This window comes from Mus musculus, chromosome X, assembly GCF_000001635.26.
Source record: "Mus musculus strain C57BL/6J chromosome X, GRCm38.p6 C57BL/6J".
Lineage (NCBI taxonomy): Eukaryota > Metazoa > Chordata > Mammalia > Rodentia > Muridae > Mus > Mus musculus.
This window is the reverse complement of record NC_000086.7, coordinates 124,136,761-124,150,754: the sequence shown is the minus strand read 5'-3', so window position 1 is coordinate 124,150,754 and position 13,994 is coordinate 124,136,761.

Sequence of the window (13,994 nt, the reverse complement as noted above, 5' to 3'; positions counted from 1 at the left end):
GTCCTGTGAAGCTCTTGCTTTCTTGGCATCTGGGACTTTCTGTTTTTTACCACCAGTTCCTCATCCCCCATTTGCTATACACCCCTGTTCAATGTCCTGACCCTCTGAACATCTCTCCTGTCTTCTCCCATACCTGATTCTTCCCCTCCCCCTCTTCTCTTCTTCACAATTCCCTCCCATCATCTACATTCCTTGATTATTTTGTTCCCCCTTTTAAGTAGGATGGAAGCATCCACTCCTTGGTCTTACTTCCTCTTGAAGTTCATGTAGTTCGTGAGTTGTATAGTGGGTATTCCACACTCTTTGCCTAATGCTAGAGCAGCGAGGCAGGAGTGGGTAGGTTGTTGGGGGGAGTACCCTCATAGAATCAAGGTAAGGGGAGATGGGATATAGGGGTTGTAGATGTAAAACATGGAATGGAGATAACATTTGAAATGCAAATAAGTAAAGTGTCCAATTAAAAAAAAGTACTTAGGAACAGTGTGAATAAGGATGGCCCCCATAAGGTTCATATATTTGAATAAATACTGAGTAACATTATTTTATTTTATTTTATTTTTTTTGACAATGAGCTGGCCTTTATTCCATCCCAATTATCTTTTTTCTTTTTTTTTAATTCATTTATTACATATTTTCCTCAATTGCATTTCCAATGCTACCCCAAAGTCCCCCATACCCTCCCCCCTACTTCCCTACTCACCCATTCCCATTTTTTTTTTGGTCCTGGCGTTCCCCTGTACTGGGGCACATACAGTTTGCATGTCCAATGGGACTCTCTTTCCAGTGATGGCTGACTAGGCCATCTTTTGATACATATGCAGCTAGAGTCAAGAGCTCCGGGGTACTGGTTAGTTCATAATGTTGTTCCACCTATAGGGTTGCAGATCCCTTTAGCTCCTTGGGTACTTTCTCTAGCTCCTCCATTGGGAGCACTGTGATCCATCCAATAGCTGACTGTGAGCATCCACTTCTGTGTTTGCTAGGCCCCGGCATAAGTCTCACAAGAGACAGCTACATCTGGGTCATTTTGATAAAATCTTGCTAGTGTATGCAACGGTTTCAGCGTTTGGAAGCTGATTATGGGGTGGATCCCTGGATATGGCAGTCTCTACATGGTCCATCCTTTCGTCTCAGCTCCAATCTTTGTCTCTGTAACTCCTTCAATGGGTGTTTTGTTCCCAATTCTAAGGAGGGGCTTAGTGTCCACACTTCAGTCTTCATTCTTCTTGAGTTTCATGTGTTTAGCAAATTGTATCTTATATCTTGGGTATCCTAGGTTTTGGTCTAATATCTACTTATCATTGAGTGCATATTGTGTGAGTTCCATTGTGAATGTGTTACCTCACTCAGGATGATGCCCTCCAAGTCCATCCGTTTGGCTAGGAATTTCATAAATTCATTCTTTTTAATAGCTGAGTAGTACTCCATTGTGTAAATGTACCACAATTTCTGTATCCATTCCTCTGTTGAGGGGCATCTGGGTTCTTTCCAGCTTCTGGCTATTATAAATAAGGCTGCTATGAACTTAGTGGAGCATGTGTCCGTCTTACCGGTTGAGACATCTTCTGGATATATGTCCAGGAGAGGTATTGCTGCATCCTCCGTTAGTACTATGTCTAATTTTCTGAGGAACCGCCAGATTGATTTCCAGAGTGGTTGTACAAGCCTGCAATCCCACCAACAATGGAGGAGTGTTCCTCTTTCTCCCCATCCTCGCCAGCATCTGCTGTCACCTATATTTTTGATCTTAGCCATTCTGACTGGTGTGAAGTAGAATCTCAGGGTTGTTTTGATTTGCATTTCCCTGATGATTGAGGATGTTGAACATTTTTTCAGGTGCTTCTCTACCATTCGATATTCCTCAGGTGAGAATTCTTTGTTCAGTTCTGAGCCCCATTTTTTAATGGGGTTATTTGATTTTCTGAAGTCCACCTTCTTGAGTTCTTTATATATGTTGGATATTAGTCCCCTATCTGATTTAGGATAGGTAAAGATCCTTTCCCAATCCGTTGGTGGTCTTTTTGTCTTATTGACGGTGTCTTTTGCCTTGCAGAAGCTTTGGAGTTTCATGAGGTCCCATTTGTCAATTCTCAATCTTACAGCAAAAGCCATTGCTGTTCTTTTCAGGAATTTTTCTCCTGTGCCCATGTCTTCATGGCTTTTCCCCACTTTCTCCTCTATAAGTTTCAGTGTCTCTGGTTTTATGTGAAATTCCTTGATCCACTTAGTTTTGACCTTAGTACAAGGAGATAGGTATGGATCGAATCACATTCTTCTTCATGATAACAACCAGTTGTGCCAGCATCAATTGTTGAAAATGCTGTCTTTCTTCCAATGGATGGTTTTAGCTCCCTTGTCGAAGATCAAGTGACCATAGGTGTGTGGGTTCTTTTCTGGGTCTTCAATTCTATTCCATTGGACTACTTGTCTGTCACTCTACCAGTACCATGCAATTTTTATCACAATTGCTCTGTAGTAAAGGTTTAGGTCAGGCATGGTGATTCCACCAGAGGTTCTTTTATCCTTGAGAAGAGATTTTGCTATCCTAGGTTTTTTGTTATTCCAGATGAATTTGCAGATTGCTCTTTCTAATTCGTTGAAGAATTGAGTTGGAATTTTGATGGGGATTGCATTGAATCTGTAGATTGCTTTTGGCAAGATAGCCATTTTTACAATGTTGATCCTGCCAATCCACGAGCATGGGAGATCTTTCCATCTTCTGAGATCTTCTTTAATTTCTTTCTTCAGAGACTTGAAGTTTTTAATCATACAGATCTTTCACTTCCTTAGTTAGAGTCACGCCGAGATATTTTATATTATTTGTGACTATTGAGAAGGGCGTTGTTTCCCTAATTTCTTTCTCAGCCTGTTTATTCTTTGTGTAGAGAAAGGCCATTGACTTGTTTGAGTTAATTTTATATCCAGCTACTTCACTGAAGCTGTTTATCAGGTTTAGGAATTCTCTGGTGGAATTTTAGGGTCATTTATATATACTAACATATCATCTGCAAAAAGTGATATTTTGACTTCATCTTTTCCAATTTGTATCCCCTTGATCCCCTTTTGTTGTCGAATTTCTCTGGCTAATACTTCAAGTACTATGTTGAAAAGTTAGGAAGAGATTGGACAGCCTTGTCCAGTCCCTGATTTTAGTGGGATTGCTTCCAACTTCTCGCCATTTACTTTGATGTTGGCTACTGATTTGCTGTAGATTGCTTTTTATCATGTTTAGGTATGGGCCTTGAATTCCTGATCTTTCCAAGACTTTTATCATGAATGGGTGTAGGATCCTGTCAAATGCTTTTTCTGCATCTAATGAGATGATCATGTGGTTTTTGTCTTTGGGTTTCTTTATATACTGGATTACATTGATGGGTTTTCTTATATTGAACCATCCCTGCATCCCTGGGGTGAAACCTACTTGATCAGGATGGATGATTGTTTAGATATGTTCTTGGATTCGGTTCCCGAGAACTTTATTGAGTATTTTTGCATCGATATTCATAAGGGAAATTGGTCTGAAGTTCTCTATCTTTGTTGGGTCTTTCTGTGGTTTAGGTATCAAAGTAATTGTGGCTTCATAGAATGAGTTGGGTAGAGTACCTTCTGCTTCTATTTTGTGGAATAGTTTGTGAAGAACCGGGATTAGATCTTCTTTGAAGGTCTGATAGAACTCTGCACTAAACCCATCTGGTCCTGGGCTTTTTTGGCCGGGAGACTATTAATGACTGCTTCTATTTCTTTATGGGATATAGGACTGTTTAGATCATTAACCTGATCTTGATTTTACTTTGGTACCTGGTATCTGTCTAGAAACTTGTCCATTTCACCCAGGTTCTTCAGTTTTGTTGAGTATAGCCTTTTGTAGAAGGATCTGATGGTGTTTTGGATTTCTTCAGGATCTGTTGTTATGTCTCCCTTTTCATTTCTGATTTTGTTAATTAGAATGATTTCTCTGTGCCCTCTCATGAGTCTGGCTAAGGGTTTAATCTATCTTGTTGATTTTCTCAAAGAACCAGCTCCTCGATTGGTTGATTCTTTGAATAGTTCTTCTTGTTTCCACTTGGTTGATTTTGCCCCTGACTTTGATTATTTCCTGCTGTCTACTCCTCTTGGGTGAATTTGCTTCCTTTTGTTCTAGAGCTTTTAGGTGTGTTGTCAAGCTCTAAAATGTGCTCTATCTAGTTTATTTTTGGAGGCACTCAGAGCTATGAGTTTTTCTTTTAGAAATGATTTAATTGTGACACATAGGTTTGGGTATGTTGTGGCTTCATTTCCATTAAACTCCAAAATGTCCTTAATTTCTTTCTTTATTCCTTCCTTGACCAAGGTATCATTGAGAAGAGTGTTATTCAGTTTCCACGTGAATCTTTTCTTTCTATTATTTATTTTGTTATTGAAGATCAGCCTTAGTCCATGGTGATCTGATAGGATGCATGGGACCATTTCAATATTTTTGTATCTGTTGAGGTTTGTTTTGTGTCCAATTATGTGGTCAATTTTAGATAAGGTACCATGAGGTGCTGAGAAGAATGTATACCCTTTTTTTGTTTTAGGGTAAAATGTTCTGTAGATATCTCTTAATTCCATTTTTTTCATAACTTCTGTTAGTTTCACTGTGTCCCTGTTTATTTTCTGTTTCTGCGATCTGTCCATTGGTGAAAGTGGTGTGTTGAAGTCTCCCACTATTATTGTTTGAGGTGCAATGTGTGCTTTGGGCTTTACTAAAGTTTCTTTAATGAATGTGGATGCCCTTGCATTTGGAGCATAGATATTCAGAATTGAGAGTTCCTCTTGGAGGATTTTACCTTTGATGAGTAGGAAGTGTCCCTCCTTGTCTTTTTTGATAACGTTGGGTTGGAGTTCGATTTTATTTGATATTAGAATGGCTACTCCAGCTTGTTTCTTCAGACCATTTGCTTGGAAATTTGTTTTCCAGCCTTTTCTTCTGAGGTAGTGTCTGTCTTTTTTCCTGTGATGGGTTTCCTGTAAGCAGCAGAATGTTGGGTACTGTTTGTGTAGCCAGTCTGTTAGTCTATGTCTTTTTATTGGGGAATTGAGTCCATTTATATTAAGAAATATTAAGGAACAGTAATTGTTGCTTCCTATTATTTTTGTTTTAGAGTTGGCATTCTGTTCTTGGAGCTGTCTCTCTTTGGTTTATTGAAGGATTACTCTCTTGCTTTTTCTAAGGCATGGTTTCTGTCCTTGTATTTTTTTTTTTTTGTTTGTTTGTTTTTATTATCCTTTGAAGGGCTGGATTTATAGAAAGATAATATGTGAATTTGGTTTTGTTGTGGAATACTTTGGTTTCTCCATCTATGGTAATTGAGAGTTTGGCTGGGTATAGTAGTCTGGGCTGGCATTTGTGTTTTGTTAGTGTCTGTACAACATTTGTCCAGGATCTTCTGGCTTTCATAGTCTCTGGTGAAAGTCTGATGTAATTCTGATAGGCCTGCTTTTATATGTTACTTGAACTTTTTCCCTTACTGCTTTTAATATTCTATCTTTATTTAGTGCATTTGTTATTCTGATTATTATGTGTCGGGAGGAAATTCTTTTCTGGTCGAGTCTATTTGGAGTTCTCTAGGCTTTTTGTATGTTCATGAGCATGTCTTTGTTTAAGTTTGGGACGTTTTCTTCTATAATTTTGTTGAAGATATTTGCCTGTCCTTTGAGTTGAAAAATCTTCACTCTCATCAACTCCTATTATCCATGAGTTTGGTCTTCATATTGTGTCCTGGGTTCCTGGATGTCTTGAGTTAGGATCTTTTTGCATTTTGTATTTTCTTTGATTGTTGTGCCAATGTTCTCTAAGGAATCTTCTGCACCTGAGATTCTCTCTTCCATCTCTTGTATTCTGTTGCTGATGCTCTCATCTATGTTTCCAGATTTCTTTCCTAGGGTTTCTATCTCTAGCATTGCCTCACTTTGGGTTTTCATTATTGTGTCTACCTCCCTTTTTAGGTCTTGGATGGTTTTCTTCAATTCCATCACCTGTTTGGTCGTGTTTTCCTGCAATTCTTTAAGGGATTTTTGTGCTTCCTCTTTAAGGTCTTCTACCTGTTTAGCAGTGTTCTCGTGTATTTCTTTAAGTGAGTTATTAAAGACCTTCTTGATGTCCTCTATCATCATCATGATATATGGTTTTCAATCCGGGACTATCTTTTCAGGTTTGTTGGGGTGCCCAGGACTGGGTGAGAGTGCTGAGTTCTGGTGATTGTGAGTGGTCTTGGTCTCTGTTAGTAAGATTCTTACATTTGCCTTTTCCCATCTGGTAATCTCTGGAGTTAGTTGTTATAGTTGTCTCTGGTTACAGCTTGTTCCTCAGGTGATTATATTAGCCTCTATCAGAGGACCTGGGAGACTATCTGTCTCCTGAGTGTCAGTGGTCAGTGTACTCCCTGCAGGCAAGCTCTCCTCTTGTAGGGAAGGTGCCCAGATATCTGGTGTTGGAACCTGCCTCCTGGCAGAAGTTGTGATCCACTCACCAGCGGTCCTAAGGTCCCGTGGAGAGTCCTGTGGGGACCTTGGGGGTGTCCGAAGACTCCACACGCAAAGTGTCCTGGTGCTGGCGTGGACCGGGAGAGAGTTGTGACTCTGGTCAGGCCGGGCTTTCTGCTTCCCTAATTAATTCAGTCTCAGGTCCAGCATGATTGGATTGGAGCAGAAGTTGTGTTTCACTCAGCAGAGGTCTTAGGATCCCATGGAGGGTCCTGTGGGGACCTTGGGGGTGTCCGCAGACTCCACACCCAAGGTGCTCTGGTGCTGGTGTGGACCGGAAGGGCCTCTCCCTACCTCTTAATGGTCTCCTTTTGCCAACCCACAATCCAATAAAAGAAAATATAAAACGTTACACCATACTAGTTTTGGACTTGCCTGCTCCTGTCTTCATGGATGGACAAATTAATGTACATGAATACTCACCATTCAGGAATTTTGATTAGCAGGAAAGTTCATTAAATTCAAAGTAGCACCACTTTCTGTTATTCATTACTGGGAAGTTAGACTCAAGTATGCCTACTCCAGGAATTTTCACAACATTGTTCCATGACTCACTGTGCCTGTCCCAGGACTACATCTTCCTTGCTTCTTTACAGAGAGATGGAAAGCCAGCTTCCTTAGGTATCTCTCTTATTTCTCTAAACTCTCAATTCTCACTCTCAAGGAGGCACCTCCACCATCTTGCAAACATAAATATGGACTTTTTGAAAGCCCTAAGAGCAGTTGGTGTTGTTACAACACTGGTGAAATCACAGGGGTTACCAAGAGCTCTCAAGGATACAATAGAATGTTCAGACAAGGAATTGCTTATGTCATAGGAATCAGGCTTTGCCTTTCTGTTAAAGTTCTCCCTGTACTGAACAGAAACTGAATTGCCTATCCTGGAGACTCTCCTGGGACATAAATACTGATCACCTCCTTTTCAAATGCCAGAGATCTTAGACAATGAGTTTTTTTCCCGTGTAAGTACAGTGGGAAAATGGTGTGCTTTATTTCCAAATGGGTTAACTAGGAAGAGCAGTGACAGGATCAAGGGAAGAGCTAGCCCATTAAGTTGGTAGCAGAAGACTTGAGCTGTCTACTTTCATCCTATTCCTTAGCCGAAAACCAACCAACCAAACAAACAAAAAAACAAGCAAACAAAACAAACAAAAACAAAAACCAACCAACCAAACAAACAAAACAAACAAAACCTTGTTATAAAGCAGTTCCAGCGCCACCTTCAGCATTTAGTGATTGAGGATGGGAGGGATCTTCTCAGGATGACCTTACATGGAGATGACGCCAGCAGACAGAAATAAGGAAAACAAGATACCTCAGATCTGACACTCTGACCCAGAGGAAAAAAACGAGGGATATAGTATATTCTTTGTTTTCTATGCTCTGTCAGTCAGGCTGTGAGATAATCATCTCACCAGACCCTCCCCACCAGATGTATATCCAAATTGGTCAACAGATATGGAAATTCGACATGTCCAAAACAGCTCTTGTCTGTCCCTTAGCCACTTCCAAACTGTTTTATGACCTAATTAACCACAGTATACCACAACTGACTTCCTCCAAATGTGGTCTAAAAGTCTAGAATCTAACAACACTGAATTAGTTTATGTGGATCTCAAGCCTTATTTTCCAGGTGACAAGGGTTTTCTGGAGAGAGATAATGACCACCAAGCCTGAGCATAGACACTGATATCTAGGACCCTTCCTTGCTTTGGAAGAAAATATCCACTAAGACCTATGGGGCCATATACTCATAAATTGCATATTATCGTGGAAAAGACAACTTTTTGCCGTTTGTGAATAAAATCCTAATTACAATCTCAAAATTAATCATTTTATTTTAAAGACTGTCACCTTGCTTCTGCAGCCTACCCACTCTCCTGAACAGACAAGTCTCTGAGAGACCTGGGATGCAAGATGGCGTTCTCACCTGGTCCTGGGGTCAGGGCTCTCCCTGGAGGCCAACTCTCCTCTGGTGAGGAAAGTACACAGAGGTCTGGGTCTCAGATCTGATTTTGGCTGAAGATGATGCCCCAAAGGGACACCGTCCAAAAAGCTATTTTGCTTCTGCAGCTGCCCTGCACTCCTGCAGATTGCTCTCTGAAAGACCCAGGATAGAAGATAGTGATCTCACCTGGTCCTAGGGTCAGAGCACTCTCTGGAGGCCAGCTAGAGAAATTAGACAACAAAAGGAGATTAAGGGGATACCATGGAAAAGGAAGAAGAAAAATATATATATCAGTGTTTGCAGATGATATGATAGTATATATAAGTGACCCTAAAAATTCCATGAGAGAACTGCTAAACCGCAATGGCCTTTCTCTACACAATGGATAAACAGGCTGAAAAAGAATTAGGGATACAACACCCTTTATAGTAGTCACAAATAATATAAAATACCTTGGTGTGACTCTAAGGAAGTGAAAGATCTGTAGGACAAGAACCTCAAGTCTCTGATGGAAGAAATCTAACAAGATCTCAGAAGATGGAAAGGTCTCCCATGCTCATGGATTGGCAAGATCAATATAGTAAAAATGGTTTTTATGCCAAAACAATCTACAGATTCAAGGCAATCCCCATCAAAATTCTAACTCAATGCTTCGCTGAGTTAGAAAGTGCAATTGCAAATTCATTTGGAACAACAAAAAACCTAGGATAGCAAAAACTCTTTTCAACAATAAAAAAATCTGTGGTGGAATCACCATGCCTGACCGCAAGCTGTACTACAGTAGAGCAATTGTGATAAAAATTACATGGTATTTGTACAGTCACAGACATGTAGATGAAAGGAATATAATTTAAGACCCAGAAATGAACCCAAACACCTATGGTCACTTGATCATTGACAAAAGAGCAAAAACCATCCAGTGGAAAAAAGCATTTTCAACAAATGGTGCTGGCACAACTGTCAGTTATGTAGTAGAAGAATGTGAATTGATCCATTCTTATTCACCTGTACAAAGCTCAAGTCTAAGTGGCTCAAGAAACTCCACATAAAACCAGAGACACTGAAACTCATAGAGGAGAAAGTGAGGAAAAGCCTGGAAGATATGGGCTCAGGGGAAAAATTTATGAACAGAACACCAATTGCTTGTGCTGTAAGATTGAGAATTGACAAATGGGATGTCATAAAATTGCAAAGCTTCTGTAAAGCAAAAGACACTCTCAATAAGACAAAAAGTGCTGGGTGTGGTGGAAGACACCATTAATCTCAGCACTTGGGAGGCAGAGGCAGGCATATTTCTAGGTTCAAGGCCAGCCTGCTGTGCAAATTGAGTTACAGGATATCCAGGGGTACACAGAGAAACTGTATCTCAAAAACAAACCAAAAGAAAACAAAAAATAAGATAAAAAGGCCACCAACAGGTTGGGAAAAATATTTTTCAATCCTAATTCTTATGGTGGACTAATATCCAATATATATAAAGAACTCAAGAAGCAGGACTACAGAAAATCAAATAACCCTATTAAAAGGTGTGGTATAGAGTTAAACAAAGAATTCCCAACTGAGGAATAACGAATGAATGAGAAATACCTGAAAAAATGTTCTGCATCCTTAATCATCAGGGAAATACAAATCAAAACAACCCTGAGATTCCACCTCACACTGGTCAGAATGGCTAAGATCAAAAATTCAGGTGACAGCAGATGCTGGTGGGGACGTGGAGAAAAAGGAACACTGCTCCATTGTTGATGGGATTGCAAGCTTGAACAACCACTCTGGAAATCAGTCTGGAGGTTCCTCAGAAAATTGGACATACTACTACTGGAGGATCCCGCAATACCTCTCCTGGGCATATATCCAAAAAATGTTCCAAATGGTAATCAGAACACATGCTCCACTATGTTCCTAGCAGCCCTATTTATAATAGCCAGAAGCTGGAAAGAACCCAGATGTCCCTCAACAGAGGAATGGATACAGAAAATGTGGTACATTTACACAATGGAATACTACTCAGCTATTAAAAACAATGAATTTATGACATTCTTAAACAAATAGAGGAGATCCATCATCCTGAGTGAGGTAACCCAATCACAAAAGAGCACACATGATATGCACTCACTGATAAGTGGATATTAGCCTAGAAACTTAAAATACCCAAGACAACATTTGTAAAACACATGAGACTCAAGAAGAAGGAAGACCCAAGTGTGGATATTTTGCTCCTTAGAATGGGGAACAAAACACCCATGGAAGAAGTTACAGAGACGAAGTTCAAAGCTGAGGCAGAAGTAAGGATCATTCAGAGACTGCTCCACCCAGGGATAGATCCCATAGTCAGCCACCAAACCCAGACACTATTGCATATGACAGCAAGGTTTTTCTTACAGGACCCTGATACAACTATCTCTTGTGAGGGTATGCCAGTGCCTGGCAAATACAGAAGTGGATGCTCAGTGTCATCTGTTGGATGGAACACAGGGCCCTTAATGAAGGAACTAGAGAAAGTACCCAAGGAGCTAAAGGTACTTTCAACCCTATAGGAGGAACAACAATATGAACTAACAATTACCCCCACCTCCAGAGCTTATGTCTCTAGCTGCATATGTAACAGTGGATGGCCTAGTAAGCCATCAATGGGAGGAGATGTCCTTGGTCTTGCGAAGATTATATGACCAGTACAGGGAGAATGCCAGGGCCTGAAGCAGGAGTAGGTGGGTTGGGGAGCAGGGCAGGAGGAGGGTACAGGGGACTGTGTGGAAAGCATTTGAAATGTAAATAAAGAAAATAACTAATAAAAAGAAAAATAATATCAACAGCAACAAAATTCTGTTTCCAGACCTCCAGTTTTTTATGTTTCATGAGGCTTAGATCACATGAAGGTGGGTGGAGAGTTTGTAGGGAAATGGATGTAGTCCTGGGATCTCATACTACTGAGTGAAACTTGGCTTTGTGCAAGGATATCAGAGATCAGGGAAGATGGGTGGTGTAAGGAAAGCTTTCCTTTATGTGTCTGGGGTCTGATGAATGTGCAGAAGAGGTTTTGAACTTGTTTGTTGTTTCTTTTCCCAATTTTCAGGGTTGGACTGTTTTGTTCCATTCCAACACCTTTCAAATTGTATTATCTTCCATGTCTTTAAGTGAATTATTTGTTTCCTCTCTAAGGGCTTCTACCTGTTAGTCTGTAGTTTTCTGTATTTCTTTAAAGGTGTTATTTTATCCTCATTAAAGGTATTTGTCATCTTCATGAGATGCAATTTTAGCTCAAAATCTTGCTCTTCATGAGTGTTTAAATATCTAGTGTAGGAAAACTGGGTTCTTATAATTCCAAATTACATTGACCTCTTTTGGTTATGTCCTTTTATTTTTCTTTCACCATCTGGTCATTTCTGTTGTAAACTTGTCTGGGTATCTGGGACTGGATCAGTACTCTTTAGATACAAATAGTGTAGTGTGACATGGATTCCAGAAGACCTCCTGGGAATCAGGAAGTGCTGTATCTGGTTAGGGCATGCCTTCAATATCTTTCCTTAGTACAACCATTGTATATCCCACTGTCTCTCTGGTTTAGGCAGACATAATAGGAGCTAGGGTTGGGTTTGGGGTCTGAGGAAGGCATATTGATCTTCAATAGTTTCAGTTGGAGATGCAAACTGGAAAGACAACAGTACTCAGGAAGAGCTCAATAGGTACCTCATGTGCTTATCTCTGTGGAGGTCTGAAATGATGTGGGTATTCAGCCAAAGGGCTCACCTATGTTTCTAATTATGGAAGAACTCCTGTTAGACAGGTAGGTTGGTAGGGGAGGGAACTGCTTTCATAAGTTCAGACTGTAGAGGTCCTTCAGGTGTAAAATGTTTATATAATATTGAAATTCTATTTTTGGTATTCAATATTAGTATAGTTATGTATATGGGACAATGAAGATTGGAAGGGAAATTGTACCCTTTATTGTAAGCCAAGTTGTATGGATTAAGGGTTTTAAAGGGACACCTTGGAAGAATCAGCATCAGCAATTCTGCATATACGTTGAATGTAGTGAAGTAATATGTCATGCCAATTATGATGCATTGGGTTAAAAATTCTGTGTGTAAACAAGCTATAACATGTCAGATTTAGTCTCATTAGAATAAGTTGAGTTTTCTACAAAAATCATTTAAATTAAAATAAACTGAGGTGTTATCTGTAGTGAACCTGAAATTATACTTGTTGGAGCATAGATGTATAATGGGCATCACATGGCCTTGCAAATATCTGTGGTTCATGAATAACATCTTTGCTATTGCATATATAATTCATGAAAGAGGAAGTCTTTCCATCTATATAGATTGATGAGTGCAGATATTCAAAAGTGCTTCAATGCTTTGTATAAATCATACTTCTGTGCCATATCAAACCTTGCTTCAAGTGATTGAAAAAATACAAATCAGTATCTGATTAATGGGGAAAACAGGATAAGAATGGTTTACTAATAAATGACATCAAATTTCAATGAAAATACACCAGCAACACTTCCAAGATTATTCTCTGACATGAAAACAGGATAGACACCATCACATGTTCCACATAAGCATGACATGGAATAAGGTATATGATTTCAAGAAGAAATAAAGGGACAAGCAACTGGAAAGAATCTATGGAATATTATCTGTGAAACATAGAATAAAACTTTGTTTTATAAACCCATAAAGTACTGTAGTGGATAGCTTAAGATTGCCACCCTACAGAATAACTTAAAGGAATAAAAGAAATCAAAGATTCCCTTGATAATCAGGAAGGACACGATGATGTGTGCTCTCCCTTCTTTCCACCAAATCAAGTACATAACATGAGCTTTAGGCAAAAAGAAAAGAAATTTTAAGAAATACTATTTGTGTTCCAAGCAACATGGAGGATGTCTCTGCAGAAAAGCACATGGAGCCTCACCTCCTAATCTGGGCAAATCCAAATTCAAGATTATTAAAGACCTAAATGTTTGACCTGTACTCTTGTTTTAATGAGTATGGTATGGATCCCAGTCCTATGCTCATGTGCACCAAATGACTTCCAAAAGACTGCCACAGCCCAGGATGGCATTTCAATCGCAATCACAGAGGAGTGAAGAGTCAGCGTCCATGCACATTCCCAATTATTTTGACATTGTATTAGCACTAAGTATATAACAATTATAGAATATGACAACAGGACAGTTAATTTACCCAATATATAGGTTTGCAAATGTACTGAAACAAATTTACACTGAAATAGTCATAATTAAACAAAGAATGAAACAAATGTTTATACATAGTAACAAATATAGTAAAATAAATTCCAAAGCAGGATTATATTATAATCAATGACATACCAACATTCCAAAAATGGTGTTTAAGACTCACTTAATTCAGTATGGATATTATGAACAAAAATATAAGGTAGTTCAAAAAATTAGACATCAAATCAATGCTTCATCTTTGTCACTCATTGTAATCTAACGAAATTACATAAATTAGCTTAACAGCCATACATGCGTGTTGTGGAAAATGTAATCCAAGATGGAAATATTTCAAAA